This window comes from Odontesthes bonariensis, chromosome 1 (assembly GCF_027942865.1).
Source record: "Odontesthes bonariensis isolate fOdoBon6 chromosome 1, fOdoBon6.hap1, whole genome shotgun sequence".
In the NCBI taxonomy this organism is placed as follows: Eukaryota; Metazoa; Chordata; class Actinopteri; order Atheriniformes; family Atherinopsidae; genus Odontesthes; species Odontesthes bonariensis.
In genome coordinates, this window is record NC_134506.1 from 7,650,215 (window position 1) to 7,658,369 (window position 8,155).

The 8,155-nt window shown below is 39.3% G+C and overlaps 1 long non-coding RNA gene across 1 annotated transcript; it reads left to right on the forward strand.

Annotated features, from left to right (window-relative positions):
* The first annotated feature begins 6,318 nt into the window (after nucleotides 1-6,318).
* On the forward strand, nucleotides 6,319-7,531 carry LOC142384143 (uncharacterized). The gene is made up of 4 exons (XR_012770023.1): nucleotides 6,319-6,431; nucleotides 6,630-6,782; nucleotides 6,940-7,032; nucleotides 7,478-7,531. It is a non-coding gene; the product is annotated as an uncharacterized LOC142384143 (long non-coding RNA).
* The last annotated feature ends 624 nt before the right edge of the window (nucleotides 7,532-8,155 follow it).

Sequence of the window (8,155 nt, forward strand, 5' to 3'; positions counted from 1 at the left end):
GAGAAGCAGTAGAGGAATGGATAGATACCAACCAACTAATCCATGACCCCGAGCTACCACATTCGTTCTTCAGTGCTTGCTAGAAACGGGACTATAATCCAAATGTCATGATGGTCACAAATGACATCACTGGACTGTGTAAAAAGGCTTTGCTGGACCCTATTCCATCAAGCCAACACTGTCCCATTGGGATCCTAATCAATGCAGCTGTAGTCCCATCCATCGTGCCCTTTAAAAGGCGTTTCATCTACAAGAAAGCTGACTGGAAAGGTTTCACCAACAAGCTGGAAGAGAAGATCAAAAATATAATACCATTTAGCACAAATTATGACCAATTTGCTAACCTGGTGCGGAAAACTGCTCGGAAACATATCCCTCGTGGCTGTAGAGTTGAATATATACCTGGTCTTTCAAATGACTGTGTAGGACTTTATGACAATTATGTCAGCATGTTTGAATCAAATCCCTTTGGACTGGATAACATCGCAACTGAACAGATCAAGCACTTCGGCTACAAGGCCAAGACATGGCTCCTACAGCTCTACAATGAGTGCCTAACAACACACAAGCTCCCGAACATCTGGAAGAAAACCCACATTGTAGTACTGCTGAAACCTGGGAAAGATCCATCCACTCCCAAGAACCCAAGTCTCAAAAGTGAGACCAATCTCACTTTTGAGTCACGCTCTTCGAACGTCTAATCCTCAACAGAATTGGCACCTTTATTGACGAACACCTCATCCCTGAACAAGCAGGTTTCCGCTCAGGCAAGTCTACAAGAAATTAAGAAAACGTGGGCAGTGTTTGAGGGGGTCGGCAGAGCAATCAACACTCAGACTGAAATGTTACGTGAGCAGAATCGGAAGCTGGATGCGACCCTTACACAGGTTCGCAGGCTGGATGAGGTTCCTGGACTCAGAAGAGAAATGGAATAAATCTGGGAGAAAGCTGATCGCTCGGACGGGGCGGAAAGGTCCTGGAATTTGGCTGTACATTCCACAATTTGGCTGTTAGGATTCGCCATTGAGACGCACCAGCAAAGACTTCAAGGCAGGCGGAAAAAATGAAGTCTACCTGACCCAAACAATTTTGTTATATCAATCTGGCTCCCCTGTGCTGGCCTTGGCTAACAGCTGCAACTTCTCCTGGATGTTATGTAAACAGACGCTCTGCCCCATGCTCCCTCCCCTTCCTGAGGACACCTGTGGAAACTGTTTAGGGCTGGCTGATAAACTTTCCATCGCATTATCAAGGACAATGGCCTCTGAGACAGTGCTTCATGGACTTACTTGTACACACTCACACGCACACACACACATGCTCAATGATTAACATATGCAATTCCCACACCTCCTCACCGGTCCCAATGCTTGATGTTGTGTGTATGTGTTGCTTTTTCTTTTTTGTGCTGAGGTTTTTTTTGCAATCTCAAACTGTATCCTGGTAAGGGTAAAGTGTGAAATATGATTTTTCTCCTCCTCTCACCTAATGTGGTATTTCTCCTATCTGGCAGCGCTTATCACTGAGCTGCATGGCCACAGTCACCCGTCTCCCTTGTGTACTGGAACATACTTCATTATGCTATATTTGTAATGACAATAAAATTGAATCTCATCTCAACTAGCCAAGTACTCAACCTCACTCAGTACATCGAAGATGGTTATGAGGAAGGGATGGTAACTGGTGTGGTGTTTGTCGACCTCGCAGCTGCTTATGACACAGTCAACCACAGACGTCTCCTCAGCAAGATCCTGGAGACCACAAGAGACATCCATCTGGCAGAGCTGATTGAAAGCTTGCTTGAAAACAGGCACTTTTTTGTTGAACTTGGAGGAAAGAAAAGCAGGTGGCGAAGACTCAAGAATGTTCTCCCACAGGGAAGTGTGCTTGCACCACTTCTCTTCAACATCTACACCAGGGGTGCTCTATACGTCGATCGCGATCTACCAGTCGATCGCAAAGGTAGTATTGGTAGATTGAATGACATAAAAAAAATAGACGTCTATTTTTTTTTTTGATTGACATACAGGGCAGCTAATCAGATGACAAATGAATTTTTTTGACCGTTAGTGTCTTTTTGAACATGCGTGGTGACCTAAGTGCAGCAAAACTGGCAAGCTTATCAGCGAGTTATCTCCTATTTAAAAACTGAAGAAAGCTTATGACCAACAAAAATGAGTGAGGTTGCTGGACCAAGTAAGAAGACAAAAACGTATCACTTTCATGCGGAATGGGAGGTGGACTTTTTTTTCACAATGTCATTTTCCAAGTGCGTTTGCCTCCTCTGCCAGTCTACCATCGCAATACCAAAGAAGGGAAATGTGTTTAGTGATCTCACTGCAAAAGAGGAGCTATTAACAGTACTTTCCATGAAAGAACGCACGCGACGAGAGGACATATTTCAGTCGTTTAAAAACTTTATTGAGAAAACTCAGCTCCCAGTGTACAAATTGGTGTCTATCACCACGGACGGAGCACCCGCAATGGTTGGGTGCGTGAATGGACTTATTGCCAAGTGCAGGCAGGATGATGCTTTCACGGACTTCATGAATTACCATTGCATAATCCACCAACAAGGGTTATGCACTAAAATGCTCAACATGAAAGAGATCATGGATGTGGCAACGAAGATTGCCTGTTCTATTCGAGCCAGATCTCTTCAAAGACGGTTATTCCGTGCACATCTGGAGAAGGCTGACTGCGACCACTCTGAGTTGTTGCTACCAGTGTTGTTTTTGACAACCATCTTAGATTTAGTCTTAGTCTTTTGGACTAAAATGCTTATTAGTTTTAGTCACATTTTAGTCACTTCTATATGTGATAGTTTTAGTCCAGTTTTAGTCGACGAAAACTCAAAAGGGTTTTAGTCTAGTTTTAGTCGACGAAAAGTCAAAAAGGTTTTAGTCTAGTATTAGTCAAAAAAAAAAAGAAAAAATAAGTATAGTCTACCGTGTTAAGAAAATAGTATGGTCTTAACTATCAAACAAGCAGAACAAAAATACATAGCTTATTAACGCAAGGGAAGGCCTGTGTGCAACTTGACAGCTACACGGAGCAGATGGACAATTGTCTGTCAGAGTTTGACAAAAGATTTCAAGACTTTTCTTTGCTGGAGCCAATCGGGAAGATGCTGAAGTTGATTCACTCGCATCAAAAATTGCAACACTGTTTCACCTGAACTCTTCTGGAGTGGAAGATGAGATTTTGACTCTTCAAGCCGACATCGAGCTGAAGTCAAGAGCTCATGGACAGTTCTGGGACTTACTCACAGAGGAAAAGTACCCCAACATCAGGAAATGTGCTACCTCCTTGACTGCATTATTCGGCTCCACTTATTTATGTGAGTCAGCCTTTTCTCACATGAAGATCATTAAGTCCAAGTACCGTTCCACCATGACTGATGAACATTTGGAAGTGTGCTTGAGGCTGGCGGTCAGCAGCTACTGTCCGGACTATGCATCCCTAGCTGATTCAATTCAGTGCAAGTCATCAAAGTAAACTAGTCTCAAAACCCCAAGTATGTTTTAGTAGTTCTATTTAAATGTGTGTTTTTATATGTCTTGTGTTTCTTTAACATTTTGTCTGACCAAAACAGTTTAACCAACCAATAAGTTTCTAAAAGATGCTAAAAATGTTCCATGTAGCTGAAGGGAACTGAACTGCAGATCAATAGTAACCCCTTTCACATTATACATAGCCATTTAATTTATTGTTCATATGAAAATATTGTATATTTTATTGTAAAATATTGTATATTGTAAGAGCAGCTTTAAATTGCTAAAAGCACAGATTAATGGGATTCATTTCCTCCTGCTCAAAAGAGAAAATATTAAACTGAACTTCTTACAACTCTTGGTGTTCCCTTTGAAGAGTAAACACTTTAAATGCCATTTTCTTTACACTATACGTTCTTAATTGTTCAGTTAATTAATTATTAATGATTTATTTATTAATTATCAGGGCCTAACGTGTTTCAGAGGGAACAGGTTTTAGTTTGTTTAGGCACTTTGACAGAAAATGTTCATAGTTAATTAAGTTGTGTTGTGCAATATTTGCTCATGCGGTTACGCAAGGTACATCAACATACATTGTACATAAAGAATCCTCAATAAATATATTAAAAATAAATATATGTTTTGCATTTTTGTAGTGGGTAGATCTTTGTGAGTTGGTCAATTTATAAGTAGCTCGCATGCGGAAAAAGTGTGAGCACCCCTGATCTACACCAACGACCAATCAAAAAGTGCAGACACCCGTCGCTTCCTCTATGCAGACGATCTTGGCATAGGCGCACAAGCCACTGACTTCAAAATCATGGTAGACAGACTCTCCAACACTCTGACAGAGCTAACACCTTACTATGAAGAGAACCACCAGAGGTGGAAAGAGTACTGAAAAATTGTAATTAAGTAAAAGTATCTTTACTTTGCCTAAATTCTACTCAGAGTAAAAGTAAAATTACCCATCTCAAAATTTACTTGAGTAAAAGTACAAAATTACTTCATTTAAAATGTAATTTGAGTAAAAGTTACTTAATTACTTTCAGTTTCTTAATGCAAAAAATGATGAGTCATGAATTAAATTCAGTACAAGTTGTTTTAATCGATTTCGAGGTGTATTAAAGTGCACATCCACACTTGCAAAAGATCAACTGGGCTCAGGAACATACTTCCTCACAAGGACAGTCACAACTTGTACCATAAAGTGCAAACAATTTTCAGTCCTATTGTCCAACGGACAACACTATGATAAGAATAAAGAAATTTAAACTACAATCAAAGTATTAATAAAACAAAATGCACACAAAATTAAGTGCCCACAGGATACCACAAATCACACTAAAATGCCACAGGATCCCACTATTCACAATAAAATGCCACAGGATCCCACATCTCAAAATAAAACAAAATGCTCACAGGATCCCCACAATTTTAAAGTAAGTGCTCACAGGATCCCACTATACAAAATACAGTGCCCACAGGATCCCACAAATCTGCCCATCAGGGCTCTCAAGTTTTCAAGTTTGCTTGGAGTGAGATTCGGGCTGGGCAGGGGCCGGACCGCGTGCGCGGGGGGTTTCGTTCGGGTTTTTTTGGGGGGGGGGGGGGCTGGTCCCTTACAGTATCCCATCGCCATAAACAAGCTACTTAAAGAACAAATAAATTGTTTTATTTATACCAAGATCACAAATCTTCTCTTTTACACTAAATTCTGCTATATTTTTAGGTATGCAAAGTCTTAACAAACAAACAAAAATGTATGTGTTGTTGTAAGTGTTTGTGGCAGATTTTGATGCTTGATGACTGATATTGGGGGCTCCCATTTAAAGCACAGCCATTTTCACAGTCATGATGGATGACAGAGTTCCATTCAGAGCCAACGTGTTCCTCGTCTTGGTTTTATTGAGCCCCACCATGGAAAAAACGCTCTCTGCATCAGCGTTTCAGTGCGGCAGAATTAATACCAGTTTGGCAATTGTAGATAGCCTTATTGGGAATCTGTTCATACCAGTCACCTTTGAAAAAGATTAACCACGGAAGCCTAATTACACTCCTACATATTTTTCATTTTTCATTAAGTTGCTCACTTCAAAGGGTGTGTGCTGAATATTTAGGCCTACTACTCCAACGAACTCTTTAATCGGCAGGTATTGGTCTTTTACAAAGAGTAGGAAAACTAAAGTAACTAATAAAAGATTCAAATAAATTAAGATCTGACCTGCTGATGATCCTGACAGTTCTCTTCCACCTCCAGCTCGTCTACAACTTCTGCACGTGTGCTTGCAGCTGAAAGCTATTTCAGACCTCGCCCGGCAACAAGAAATTCTGTTTTCTGATTGGCTGAGAAATTCTATTTTGTGATTTGCCAATGGGTTGCTAAATCAAGACAGCTGTACCAGAGCTATAGTTCTGAGCTGTACGAGCGCACAGTAACCTGCCTCGTTTATAGTATCGGCCATTAGAATTTCTGTGCGACGAAGCTGATCATTTCTCAGCGTGAGAAATGGCATGTGTGGCGTGCACTGTTAACCCGAAAGTTCATTCTATGCAAACAGTTTGAGTGAATACCACTTTTAAAGGTTAGTTTTATTGCATTACTTAAACAGTATGAGTATATGAAGAGTGTATGAGACAGTCAATAGGTGTACTCATTTTTGTAAGTTTAACAAACTTAAACTATCAAGTTTTACCTCACACCACATGCTGCCCTGTTGTGATTGGCTCAAAACTCAAGACAAGTCTGTGCTTGTCCGTTGACGGCTACAGAGAAAGTTGCTCCATTTTCTAATTTATACAGAGCAATTTCAGGTCTTTGCACTTTGCTTGTTCCTTGGACAATACAGGCCTGCATTTTTCTGTTTTAAGCAAGTTTGGACGCTTTTAAAGGACATTTGCCTGCCGTCAAGAGTATATAATTTCTGTCTGAATGAGGTAAGTTGTTTTCTCTGTTCTAGTTTTAGAAACTGCTGGAACATTGTTAGTTTGAAATGTGTACATTTGAATGTGTGTAAATTTGAGGATGGCTTAGGTAAATTTTGAGCGTTGGACAATTGCAACTGTGAATTTCTTGAACCCTGTGTTATAAGTAACTTTGCCTGAATGTCAAAATTTCATTTTCATATTTTTCAGGTGTACTTGGAGTTTAACAAGGTTGTTGGTAGGAATCTTAAAGAAGAGTTATTTGGTGTTCTTGATGGTTTGTGTCCAAGCTTGATGGAAATCTTCAAGAGGAAGACAAGTCAGATAGGCAAGCAGTTAGCTGACCTGTTACAACAGACAACGGTGGGTTGATATTTCTGTTTTTTCTTCTAATGATATTGATGGTTAGTTCATACATATTACAAAAACTAATACTTCTCCCACCTCCCCTTGTGGTATTTCTCTATATGAACAAATGAACTGATATAAGATATATTTCTTGTGTTATATCTCTTTGCAGAGCACTGAGCCAACAGCCATCAGATGCCTTGTCCTGAGAGGACTGCCAGTGATTCTTGGGGATGATGCGTCTATGTTCTTTAAGAGCAGTTCGGTGAGTAAAGTTTTTTGATTAGTGATTTGTGTATTTCTAATATTGCCTTTAATGATCTACACACACTTATCCCAATAAAAACTTGAATGGAGAATAAACTAAAAGGCTCAAATTAGGCCACTAATACTAAAAAAACTGTGTGCTTCTCCCTGGTCAGCAGCACACTTGAAGAGTAATTAAACCTTTCTCTATTCTCTATTTCTCTATCACATATCACATTGTCCAATATACCACCTATTGTCAAAACATGGGATCTACACCACAACAGACACCTATACATGAACACACAAAAAATGCCTCTAATAGCTTGTTTAAACAACATTATCTAAAATAAATCCACTGTGAATTATGAAAATCATAATATTTATGAAGACCACACAGCTGATTGCAGACAAATTGCTGTTAACCTGAATATTCTCCTTTTGTCTTGTTTCTTGCACTATAGAATCTTAATGAGGGAGACTCTGGACATTCCTGTGGGAATCCTCTGCTATGAGGACACCAGCGCTGCAAGCCCAGCATCGCCACAACTATTTCACACAGCATCATTGTTAATACATATTTGTTGCTTTGATGTGTGTTTAAATAAAATAAATAAAATGTACTGCATTGTGTGGTCATTGACAAAAGAATAATTTAATTGGAATTTATTATTCCATATATAATATTTAAAAATTTTATATAGTCATAGATTTAATAAAACTAGAATTCTAAGTGTATTTGACTTATAATATTAAGTTTTGACCATTGTACTTTTAAGTAGACTCCACTGTACTTTTCTATTGTGATTACTTAAACCATTTAAGTGTATGTAACTTTAAAAAACTATTTTACATTTAAGTTGACTATACTTAAACAGATTAAGTTTCTCTACTGTCAATAACTTAAACCATTTGAGGCAATCACTTGACACAAATGGTTTAAGTACAATCAACTTATCCGGGTTTACAGTGTGTGAGCGTGTGAACTTGTTGAAATGCATGTGTCTCACGCTCATTGCGTGAGACTTGAGAGCCCTGCTGCCCATAATCTACAACTTTAGACCGGAAAAGCTCTTGTTCAATTTCAGCAGCAGCTGATTTTCGAAGTGTTTTGCTGTAAGTCTTGCTCTCTTTGCTGTGAA